This window comes from Ixodes scapularis, unplaced genomic scaffold, assembly GCF_016920785.2.
Source record: "Ixodes scapularis isolate PalLabHiFi unplaced genomic scaffold, ASM1692078v2 ptg001131l_1___fragment_3__unscaffolded, whole genome shotgun sequence".
NCBI classification, from domain to species: domain Eukaryota; kingdom Metazoa; phylum Arthropoda; class Arachnida; order Ixodida; family Ixodidae; genus Ixodes; species Ixodes scapularis.
In genome coordinates this window covers 73,933-86,805 of record NW_024610104.1, presented here as the reverse complement: position 1 = coordinate 86,805, position 12,873 = coordinate 73,933, and positions in this window count along the sequence as shown.

Below are 12,873 nucleotides of genomic sequence, written 5' to 3'. Positions count from 1 at the left end.
CTGTGCAAACGCAGTCCAATACGAAGCATAAAAACGGCAGAGTTAGGACAACAATTCGGAGTCCATTGTTCAATTAAAACGACGTAATTTTGTTGAAAACGCCCGCAGCTTTTTACTCACGGTATGCGTCGGGAAACTTCCACATTTTGAAACAGAACGAAGCAGATTTACTTTTAAAAACGCTCCCAGCGTCCTCCCGGACCAGTTTGACTGGATCAGCTGACGACGACGGGACTTAACTGGTTGAACGTCAACCCCACAACAACCAATTTGCGCTCCGTGTTAGCACCGCGTTACACACACCACGAACGTTTCAGCTCTTTGTCGCATCGCCGTGTTGCACCAAACAGAACGAGATCGCCGAAACCAACGCAGCGCTGTCGTGAACCTTGGCTTGTGGTTGCGCACTCGTGGATTCTGTGACTTCCTTCGCTTTCAAAGCGCGCACGACGATTACGAACGATACTTTCCGTCTTCCGGGAACATCACAGGGGCACTTCTTCATTCACGTCTTCGCTACATGTGCTCGCACACCGCGTCGAACCAAAACAATACCAACAATACCGCGGCCTGGCGTAGTTGCCAGATCTTGCCGGAAGTCGAGACGCTGCGTCGTTCAACTCCGCAACGCAAGGAGAGTGAGGGGCGGGGCGTACTCCCCTTCCGCGGGGGTCGAAAGAGCGGGAGTTTCAAATGTGGAGAGGTTCTGACTCTACTAAATTACGTCCTGTGGCGTAAATATTGATAAAAAAAATTATTTTTTTCGCGGAACATTTGTTTTGTGACATGCTTGTCCCAATAAAGCTGTTTAAAAAAAAACTTTTTTTTCTTTGCAGTTACCCTTTAAACGCTTAGTTTCTTCAGTTATTTGCCACCTCATTATTTGTCACTCGTGACAATAGGGCTAGTGCTGCTTATGTATATTAATGACATGTGCGTAGGACTCAACCCGGCAGTAAAATTAAAACACCTTGCTGATGATACGATTATTTACAGAACGGTCAGCACCGAAAGCGATCAGATCAGACTCAAGAATTGGACAAACTTCTCGATTGGTGTCAACCGTGGCAAATGGAACAGAGCAAAAACTGTAACCATGATTATTACACGTAAACAAAGTCATTTACTGTTTCACAGTATGTATTGACGACGTGCAGTTTTGCAACATAAGGGAGTACCTAGGGTAGGTGTGTACATACAATCAAACCTCTCATGGAACCTGCAAATAGACAAAGTATGTAATAAGGCTTAGGCTGTGGACTTTAAAGCGCCATACGCACATTCGCGTTTGAACGCGTTTGAGTGCGTTGCGGAGTCCTTGCGGCCAGGCGCAGTCGCTTGCGGACCGACGCGCGCCTCCCCGCAACGCTCGGTAGCGCGACGCAAGCGAGTAGAGACTCGTTCAACTTTCCGAAGCGTTGCGGTGCGTTCGGGCGCGTTCGACCAATCAGAAGCCGAAAGAGGAGAGGGGTGACGTGTTCGCTCGCCCCACCCGGCCGACTCGGCGAGACGTATCCGGTTCGCCGGTCGCAGTGCTTGCATTCTTGTTTTGGGGAGCGGTGGAGACTATTTTCCAAGGCTGCGATGGTTCAAGCTTGACAAAACGTCGGGGAAGCCGGCGAGATTGTCCCAAGATCGAACGCTTCGACGCTGTCGCCGTGCGCCGCCATGTTGCCTTGGATTTCGCTTACTATTGGTGAGCCACTAGCGACGATAGCGCGTTCTTATTAACTCTTGACTGCGGTTGACTGCGTGTCAACGCAACTGTGCGTACAAGTTTGGCGCAAGCGGTCTTCGCAACGCAACGCGTCCGCTTGCCGCTACGGAACGCACCACGCTCAAACGCGAATATGCGTATGGGCCTTAAGACGATCACTGAAGGACAAAATACCGGAGGTTAAGTGAACCGCTTTTAAAACCCTTGTTTTACCGATCAGGTTACACAACATCTAAATCGTATCAGCGCACGCATAGAGAAGATACAGGAAAGAGCGCTAGTACCATTAGATGTTTAAATACCAACTAGCCCAATTATCAACCCTTTTACAGAATACGCGAGTAAGCTCTGGGAAGCTTTCACTCAGACCAATATCAATAAGCTTGAACAAGTCCAAAATAAGGCAGTGAGGTTTATCTATAACCGTTATCATTCCACAGACTCAGTAACAATGCTCAAAGCAAGGGCTGCCTGACATGAAGACACACATGTATACACATCGTTTAAAATACTCTTGAATTAGTAAATGAATTGCATAATACTGAAATGTCAAGATACGTCCGCCCGGGCGTCCCAGATGACTCACGCAGACTTCTTACTCGTACAAAGCATAACAAATATATTCAGCCCCATCTCTAATTTGCAGACACCCTTAAATTTGTATTTTTCCCAAGATGTATAGATGACTGGAATAAACTTGAGTTAGATGTTGTAAATGCCCCTATGATAAAGAGTTTCATGAGCAGTATGGCGCCAACGTAATTGTATTCGCACATTGGTTTGCTCGTTTTGTTTTTACAAGTGTATTGCATTTTGTTATGGCCGACGGGTCTACGTCACTTCCGGCGTCGGAGTGATTTGCACACTGGCCTCACTCGTCGGACGGGCGTCGGAGGAAGCACTCCCTGGGCTTATTGTTTTGGGCTGGCAGTATTTGTAAATAATAATAAATAATTGTAATTAAATAATAATAAAGAATAGTAAATAAACGGCAGGAATTACTTTTCATTGGCAAGTATGCAGCAAGCTCGTTACAACAAATCTCTCTCGCTCGCTATTAGCCCCGTGCGCGACCGAAAGCGTCGCTGTGGTCGGCCTTCCACGATTGGCCGAACGTTGACTATGACGTAGGAAAGCGGATTTATCATCGACGGAAATAAGAGGAATGAAAGAACTTTAATTTTGACGGTGTTGGCAGTGTTTGCTTTCAGAATGCAAAGATTTCAAGCTTCCACCATGCTATTTAAAAACACCATCGAACTTGTTGTTTGCAAGGTAATGAAGTAACAAGGGGGAACCATAGGAGGGCGCCAACAAAACATCTCGCCGCTAATTCGCCCTCCAGATCGAACCGTGTCGCCACCATGCGACCGAAATTGGAAACATGCGAAAGCAGGGGATACTGCTGGGCGTCGTCTGCTACAGGCACACATTCAGAAGCATGGATAGGGGGATCGGTGGCCGAGTGGGCTAGCGCGCACCAGCTCGGAGCACGATGAGCGGAAGCTCGCGCTGCAGAACCCAGGGCTCAATCCCCAGCCCTGTTCGTTTCGATCTGGATGAGCATCGTGCCAGCGTGCGATTGTGTATCACAGGCACGTAGCCAGGATTGTGTTTCAGGGGGGGAGGGTTGCCCATTACACGATGCTCTATGAGGGGGAGGGGAGGCCCCAGCAAAATGGAAGATTTCGGGGGGGGGGGGGGGGGGGGGGAGGGGGGGGAAGGGGGGGGGGAGGTTCCATGGGCCCTCTTCCCCCTGGCTACGTGCCTGGTGTATCACTACTGGGTGGCCTGGGTGGTGCACGTTACCCCCAAGCTAGCGGTTGTACTGCACCGGCTAAATTGCTCATCTACAGCTGGGAGACTCGTCACCCTTTGAGGCAGACCAAATTCTAGGCTCTATAAACATACACAAAACCCAATTTCGGATCTTGATGACGCAAGTCCGTTTCCGGCTGAGCTGAGCCCTCCTTATTCAACGCTTGTTGTTATTGCTGTCGTTTTTTCCTTCTAAAGGCTATGGTTAGGGTTCCGCATTTTCGGTGTTTTTTTTTTTCTCGAAATTGGGGGTATTTTATTTTGGGGTTTAATATTTTCCTGCAGATTCCGTGGTTTTTGTTTAAATTGGTTATGACTTCACCAATTCACACAAAAAACAATGAATCTGTAGGAGAAATAACCCCCCCCCCCCCCCCAAAAAAAAAAAAAAAAAAAAATTTCCCCCAACTTTTAGAAGAAAAGAAAAAAAAAAGAAACACCGAAAATGCAGAACCCTAGTTATGGTGTATCATTTCACATGCACAGAAATTCAGCAAAGCGATTATTATTAAGTCGGATGCTTCCATAATCTTTGTGTTGTTCATAGGTTTCATAAAACATTGAATGTTGATTGGAGCTATGATTTGATTAAAATTTAATCCTACTGATCGCTACCGTTTAATACACAAATCAATTGATAAATCTGTTAATTTATTTTTCACCGGGTCATTATGCATGAAAGACAATAAAACTACACTTTTTTTGTTGTATTTTTGCATTCCCATTTTAAACTTCACGTTGTGACGCCTACTGAAATATGAACACGGGAAGCCTTTTAAAGTGAAGTATTCTTTAAGTTATTATTTAAACAGTATAATCACCCTTCATGACAATCACACGCATGCTGAAGTGGTTTACCGTGCAAGCCTGCGTCATAAAAGAAATAAAAATGTCAGAAATACAGAGTAGGCATTTTTCCCTTTTTCATGGCTCCCTCCAGCACAAGATTCCGATTAAACGGCCAAACAAAATATCACTATTAAAGCCTCACTCGAATAATCTGAAGGTTAATCAATGTGAATATGCGTTAGGTGAGGGCGGAGGATGATCGCAAAATCTCGTGAGAGTCACTAGCCCTCATCAGTAAAAGATTGTCGCTGCGGCTGTGAGCGCGTGGTATCCTCGTCTCCTTCTTTGTACTGCCTTCGACGCGCCCCTCGTGCCCGGACGGCACGTGCGTCTGGTGCCGGTCTCATGCCTGTCAAGCCTTCAGCCAGTCAAGCCAGCCAGCACTGACTCGCTCTTAGCCCTATTACTTAACGCCTTTATTTAATGTAAATATACTTTCCTTATTCCTTTCCAAGACTCGGCCCTCATATCTTACACGGCCCATGCCGGCGACGTCGTGGTGCGGGTCGTTTGTTGGAGTTGCAGTGTCTACTATCTTTAAATAGAAGATTATTTAGTCAGAAATTTATAATATTGGTTTTTTGACATCCGACCTTCACCGAGAAAATTGAAGCACCCACACTACCGAGAAAAGCCTCTAATAACACGCATGCCTTGCTTGGTTACACCCGTTGGTTCCTGTCGCGGCAGATATATTAGAATACCTTTGTGGTGAGCCATACTTGCCAACGTCTGCCTAGGGCAGACGACTCATCCACACGCGTGGTTATTTATACTTAAGCCGCACGCTGGTAAGACGATTCAATCTTTACTGACGCACCGAACGGTACCGCACCACTTTCCGCTAAAATTGTTTTCCCACCGATACTGTGCAACAAAATAAACGCAACAATTTAGACCGTTTCGCACGCGAACGTGGAGAGCCTATGGGACAGCAATGCTTCCATCCCCGCTTTGATGATGATGATAGCACGACCGCAGCGCCACCTCTAGGTCGATCCCGAGGCCAATAGCTTCCTACTGCATGTGAGCAGGGGAGAAAGATGATTAGATGCATTTTAACCGCAAAATAAAACCTTAAACATGTTTGCACGTCGCCGGTTTCCCAAAGACAATACTTTGCATGCTGCCAGGGAGCACGCTGTTCGGCCAGGTTCGGCGGGGGATGGTTGGTTGCGCAAAGATACTGACGTCCCTTGTACGGCGCACTTCGAAGATGACTGCTTTGACACAAGCGATCAAGCGAGAAGATTTCGACCGGATAGCATTACAAGTATGTTTCCTTCATTTGCAGCATACTTGCGGAAAGCAGTGAGTATCATAGTGACTGTGAACACTTATTTTGTATTTTAGCTAGTTTCATCTAGAAGATGGGCTAAAGCTAGAAAAGGTGCAACGACTTGCTTTACGTTTTATTTTTTCCAAATATCGTCGACTGGATTCACCTACGGCACTGCATTCAAAAGCCAACATTCCCTTACTTAAGGTGAGGCGTAAAGAAAAAAGATTGGAATTTTTATATATGATTATTAATGGCTTATTCCAGATAGATAAAACAGCTTACCTAGCTCCTGACGAGTCGAGAATAACTCGGAACAAACACAGTCGCGCACTTCATCAGCCCCGGTTCTTCAAAGACTGTTTCAGATTCTCATTCTTTCCACATACCATAAGTGACTGGAATCTTCTTTCGGAGCAAGCTGTGGTATGCCAATCACTTGAAGCTTTTTCTTCTTATATAGCATCTTGCGAAATGTAAGTAAACATTGTTTGCCATTTGTATTGTTTTTCGCCGACGCATCATAGCCCATGACGGATTTATATTGTTATCTCTCATTCTCAAAGCATTTTTGTGATTATTTGGCGATATCTTTCATAGTACCTTTTCAAGTGCGTGCTGCTCTTGATGCTGTTGTTTTTTTGTGTTTTTTCGTACGCTTGTACACCCACCCTATCATAGTCTCAATAGAGACTGATAGTATTTTGAAATAAATAAAAAAAACTCGAGACGGTGCGCTTATAACAGCAGTGCATCTGAAAAACAAGTATTATAAACAATTTTTGCGAGCTTGATATTTCTGTAAATTCTCAAAGTGCCGGTTTTGGTGATCGGTCACAAGCACAAATTTCCGTAATTGTGAGAGGGACGCTACGTATTCATTACCACGGCGTGGATTATTTGCAATAAGAAGATATCCGAGAGAAAAGAATCCAACGTTAAGCGGCTTTCGAGCCCTTTAAAACAAAATAATAATTGTTTTGTTTTCGTCGTAATACGCAGCCCCATAAGCAACAGACGCTGCTAGCACCCCTATCAGCGCAGCCTCTTTTTTGCCCTGAGCAAGATGCCCGCCGATTTGTTAACTTGGCTGCACCCGGTTGCATGGGAGAGTGCAGACCGCCACTCTTGAAGTCTTATATTTCAATTGATGCAGTAAGGCTATCGCAGTGGTGCTTCTCACTGCATGTGCGCGCTCGTTTCCGTAGAGCCGACCCGCATGTAAGCGATTTAGCGTGCGGCGAGACGAGCGACGGAGATTTCTCACTGTCGCCCGTCGCATCGCTCGGTTTTTGGGATTTCTAGAAAACGTCGCTCACCGTCTTGGTCGCTTCGCCGTCGCTTCCATGTGGTTTGCCTCGTCGTGCGACTGACCGAGCAACAGCGAAGCGGGTCGCCGTTGCTCGCCAAAGCGCTTACATATGGTTTATACTCAATTAACCAATGGCGCCTCGATTTTAAGTATAAACTGCATGCAAGCGATTTGGCGAGCAATGAGACAAGTGATGATGACCCGCTTCGCTGTCGCTCGGTCAGTCGCGCGACGAGGCAAACCGCATGGAAACGACGGGAGCAAGCGACCAGGACGGTGAGCGACGTTTTCTAGAAATCCCAAAAACCGAGTAGACACGACAAGCGGAAATCTCCGTCGCTCGCCGCTGACTCTTGTCGTTGTCACCACCGCTCGTCTCGTCGCAAGCTAAATTGCTTACATGCGGGTCAGCTTTACGGAAACAAGCGCGCACATGCAGCGAGAAGCACGACCGGATTGCCTTACTGTGTCAGTTGAAATTTGCATATAGCGCAATGGTGTTGACTGCCCTTTATTAGCGACAGAAACGTTAGAATGGGATGAACTCCTATGGTCTCTGAAACCATGCATAATCGTTTATCGTCGATCCATTCGCTGTCCGATTCCATTTCATAAATACGAAAATACAAGAGCTGGTGTTGAAATATAGATATCAAATGATTAAACAAAAGCCCGAAATATCGAAAAGACACACATTTTCAACGTCGAAAAGACACACAATTTCAACGTCGAAAAGACACACAATTTCAACGCAGAACGTCAAAGAAGACGAAAGCAAAGCTTCGGTAGTGGCCTGTGCAGCACACAACGCGGAGGAACGGCGAGAAACTGAAGGTCGGCTATGGCGGCAGGGTCACGTGACGTCAAGATGCCGGCACTGATGAAATGTTGCCTGAACGGGTCTATGGTTTTCTTGTCTAATAAAGCATCTTTGTAACAATCGCGCAACTTTCTGAAGTGCTTTTCTAAATTACCGTTAATGTTATTAACCCACGACTAATTAGCTCCCCATACTGTGAACAACTTTATTTTTGCGGCCTCGATATTTAAAGAATTTGGAAAATATTTCATGCGCAGAAAATTTTGCGAGGAGTGGTGACCTATTGATGAGTTTCAGCGAATATAGGGGGCGCTCCGATCGATCCAACATGGCGGACAAGAGGGGGATAGATTTGCGACGCCCGTAGACCGGTAGCGTATAAATAAAAGAAAGCGTGTTGTTCTCTTTTTGTTGCCGTGTGCGAGACGATCATCGTTTCCACCAAGACCTACCGTGATGCCACAAATGAAGTGTTCAAGCCAGTCGAAGGCAAGAAATCTTGCCTTAGTCAAGGTACGTGTGCAAGTGTTCGACGTGAGCTCTCACGCTGGTGCAGCTGTCATCAAGTTGAACCGAATGTACGCGGGTCTAAAGAAAGGTACATATCAACAATGTTCGCGCGTTGAAACTATGACGCGTACTTTATCTAAAAATAAACTTATCGGTCTGCGGCTACAAACATTTTCGTTGACGTTGCTTAGATGATGCAACCATTCAGGCCTCGCATTAAAAGGTGTTGCGAACTCTTCGGTTGTTCTAGTTAATTGTGCTAAAAAGCGGTTGGATGGAAAGTATGACAACTACAGCATACAAGGGACGATTGAGGTCTTTATCCTGCGTTTTATGTATCGAAACATCGGTATCCTTGGTGTTATATTGCGATCAGCTGGTCGCCGATCGTCCCGTTTTTACGCATAATGTAAACAAGCCCCGGAAGCGCCAATCTCATTTCGATGTGCTTGTGCACCCCTACAAGCCTCGTTTTGGTTCTTGTGGAAAGCTTTATTGTAATAGCAATAGTCTCATCGGTCATTCGAGTTGCATGTGCCGCGGTGATATCTGCTGTGTCTGATCTGCTGACAAACAAGTCTGTATTAAATGCGAGGAGAACGAACGTAAAGCTTTTTTAACTGTTTTCATTTTACAGAACAGGGCAAAGCTTCTAAAACAAGAGCAACCTAAGCGGATATTTGAGTGTGCTCAAGAATGAATGGCAAAAGGTGCTTATGCTAAGTGGCAGATGTACGCAGTTGATTTTCTGTTTGCCTCTGCACTGTAAATTGGAAGATATGTATCAGCAAAAGACTCGTGTCTTTTTGAAAATGTATTTTATTAGGGCAAACATACGTTTTCATACACAACCGAAGAGTTTGCAACACCATTTAATGCGAGGCCTGAACGGTTACATCATCTAAGCAACGTCAACGAAAATGTTTGTAGCCGCAGACCCATAAATTTAGGTTTAGATAAGTATGCGTCATAGTTTCAGCCTGAAACACGCAACATTGTTGATGTGTACCTTTCTTGATGACAACTGCACCAACGTGAGAGAGCCCACGGCGTTGAACACTTGCACACATATCTTGACTACACTCTAAAAAAAAAAAGGTGTTAAGGGAGAGTAAGTGTTCTCACTTACTCTCCTTTAACTCTCTCTGCATCAAAGTTACTCTTTCGCGACCGCTTCTTTCGATGATACTCTCCCTTAACCCTCCCTCCATCTCGAGAGTAACTGTAACGAGAGTTAGTTTCTCCTCGCGATATCACGGGCTGTCGATAGATGGCGCCACTATGGGTTCGGCGCAAGTTCGACGCTGTTCGGCGCAGGTATTTTTTTCGTTTTCTCGGGGAAACCTCTATTTCCAATTCGCTTTTCTTTTTTTCTTTTTTTTTTCTTCTTTTTTTTTTTGGGGGGGGGGGGGGAGATGGGCAAAGATGTTTTAATAAATGGGTTGGTACAGCCTGCCTTGACGGGTTTATATTTCAGTATTTATTAACTTAATTATTACCTGCGGCAGGAAAATCATTGGAGCGGGGACACTCCTTTATCTAAGCAATAAGCACATAATGTTTTTGCTACACAGATATATCAAACAATAAACATATAGATCAGTGTGTAAATAGGTGTATGAGCGGGTGCTGACGCGCGTGTGCGATTATGTTTCGTTACATAAGTGCCTAGGGTTGCTACGTAGCCCAGGGATGTTTTTTGGGGCCTTGTTATATTTTTGGGGAGTCGTTTCAAGTTACTGCTGAGCCCGACCTCACTGATCGTAGGAACAGGTATATACATATAAAAAAAGTATTTTTTCCACATTCGCATTAAAAGCAAGCAAAGAGGAAAACCTCCCTCCGTGACGGAAGAGGTCGGCTTCGCGCGGTCTATTTGTATACGCCACGTGACGACCATTTCATGAAACGTCGCCCTAAACACGGCGTTCGTTTCGAAGCGATGTATAGGTTCAAAAAGCCTATACATGGCGGCAATCCAGGTATGATGGTACGTGACACTAGGGGCTCTCTTATGTTCACCGCCGTAGAGAAGATAAACGACGGAGCCAGAGCGTTTGGAAAAGTTGTTAGCGATGATTTCCAAACTTGTTATGCGGTCTTTTTTTGAGTCACTAAATAAACCTGGCTCGACTGTTACCTTTTTTTCAATCTTTACATTTTACTTTCCGAAGCGCGGGAGTCGGACAGTCTTCTGCTCTGTTCAAGAAAAGCTCTGGGGGGTTAAACCTTTAACTGTGCACAGTTTGCTACATCCTTAACTGTTTTAACCTAGCTCTCCGAAGCTCCCTTGACAGGAAGGTTTTCGATATAAGGAAACATTCAAGATCGCTGCTCTTTTCCGCTGTTCATCAAACAGTTCGTAATGGACAACGGAAGCACCATGTGGCATTCCGGGTATCGATATTTGCGGTGCGGATCTGACTGGCTTTAAATATAGATAGATACATTAGTGTGGATTACAAAATCTTATTTCGCTGTCCAAGAGAGCCACATTTAAGGCCTGTTCACACATACAGCGGAGCGCTAAGTTAGCGCTACGTGAGCGCTCCAAGGAGCGCTCATGTGGCGCTCCTCGCGCGTGACTTCGTTCTAACATATCGCGCGATTAGCGCTTCTGTAGCGCCTTGTTAGCGCTCCAGTAGCGCCTTGTTAGCGCTCCAGTAGCGCCGTGTTAGCGCTTCAGTAGCGCCGTGTTAGCGCTTCAGTAGCGCTTCTTGTACCGCGATGCTGCGGATTAGCGTGTGCACTGCGGTTCCGGTTCTTGTGGTTGGGTGTGCATCAGCAGCACTATGGCGAACATGTGGGATGCTGAAATAGAAATGCGACAAGTGCTCTTAGATACGCGATTAGTGCATATGTGTATCGACGGCTTAACGCCCAGAAGAGCCTTCTGGGTGCGCGAAATCTTTCGCCACCGAGATACCGGCGGGTACGCGAACCTTGTTCATAGGCTGAGGGACCGAGACACAGAGCTCTTTCGAAGGCGGTTATTTTTAACTGCGTGTCTTTGAAACCAGGGGACGCATCTCGAATAGAAAGCGATGAGGTCATACCCAATCAATTAGTCGCTCAGCGTCCATGACTCTGGATCGCCTGCCCGACCCCTTGATTGGAGAGCGGCTGTTTTACGTCCTCTTCTTTCAATGCCAAAGGAAAAACAACAACAAAGGAATCACCGTGCACGCGCTGTTCCGCAGCAGCAAGCACAGCACAAGGAGCGTGAAAGCGCTAACAAAGCGCTTCTGTAGCGCTAACAGAGCGCTAACAAAGCGCTTCCGAAGCGCTAACAGAGCGCTACTGAAGCGCTAACCGAGCGCTACATCACGCGCTAGGAAGCGCCACATGAGCGCTCCTTGGAGCGCTCACGTAGCGCTAACTTAGCGCTTCGCTGCATGTGTGAACCGGCCTTTAAACTGCCATTGACGGGTTCACTTCACGTTCAGTTGATTCTACACAGCAAACGATACCTAAATTATTTTGGGAAGAACGCAGACTGCTCTATGTCGCCCTACGATATGTTAAAAAGTATGCTAAGCTTCTTATGTTCGATGTTCCCGAGGTACGAAACACTGACGACAGAAGCTCAGTTAAAATGAATGAGCGAAAATGTCTGTATGTTCTGTAACTAGCGGTAGCTTCCTCCATCTAGCATGGCCTTTGAAAAAGCCTGTGTCTAGAGTGCCGTAGTACTCTTGCCAAGCGTTCAAGTGCCCACGTCCGATGGCACTCTAAGCACGCATTGGAGTGCCGTCCGAAGGCTTTAAATGGGCTGTGCAGAATTGTGGGTCAGTGCGTCCCGAGAAGCAGAGCCTGCCGCATCCGTGCGCGAAAGAAATCTGATTAACAAGAAATGTTTTCACCATCGAAGTGCTTCGGAAGTGAGGGAACTGTCGCAAGCGGAAATTTAGAGGACCCAGAGGAAATTAGAGAGTAAATAAAATTAGAGGAATTTAGTAGATAAATAAATCTGTCTTTTAGAGACAGCCAAATTTACTTATAAGCTCGGTATTGGTACCAATCCAGCCAGCTGAAAGTCATGATGTAGAAAGATTGTAAACTTTAATTTAGTCTCCTCTGTTTGTTCGTTACCGAATCGTCAACAAACCAGCACCGACCAACCATCTCTTTTACGGGATACGGTCCATTCGTCACATGCACACTCGTCACAGGACGATTGGTCACAGGACGATTCGTCACGCAGGAACATTCGTCATAAAATGACTCGTCACGCGGCCAACCGGTCCCACAATGGTTTGCCCCCCCAAAAATGTATTGCTCAATTTGATTCGGGCGGACAAAGTGGCTCACCTCATATCTTAGTATTTGTTTGGCTTCTGAAAGGCGAAGAATTTGTAACAAACGTTTCAGCTTCTGGTTCGGTCCCGAACATTGAATGTTAGTTCGGCCTCACAAAGTTGGTCACCTCTTATCTCAGCATGTCTTTCGCTTCTCAAGGTCAAAGAATTTGTAACAGACGTTTTAGCTTCTGGGTCCGCCCCGAACAGTGAATGCGGAGGCCATATAAGAGCGACTATTTTTTAACTCTGTCTACATTCCCAAGGATA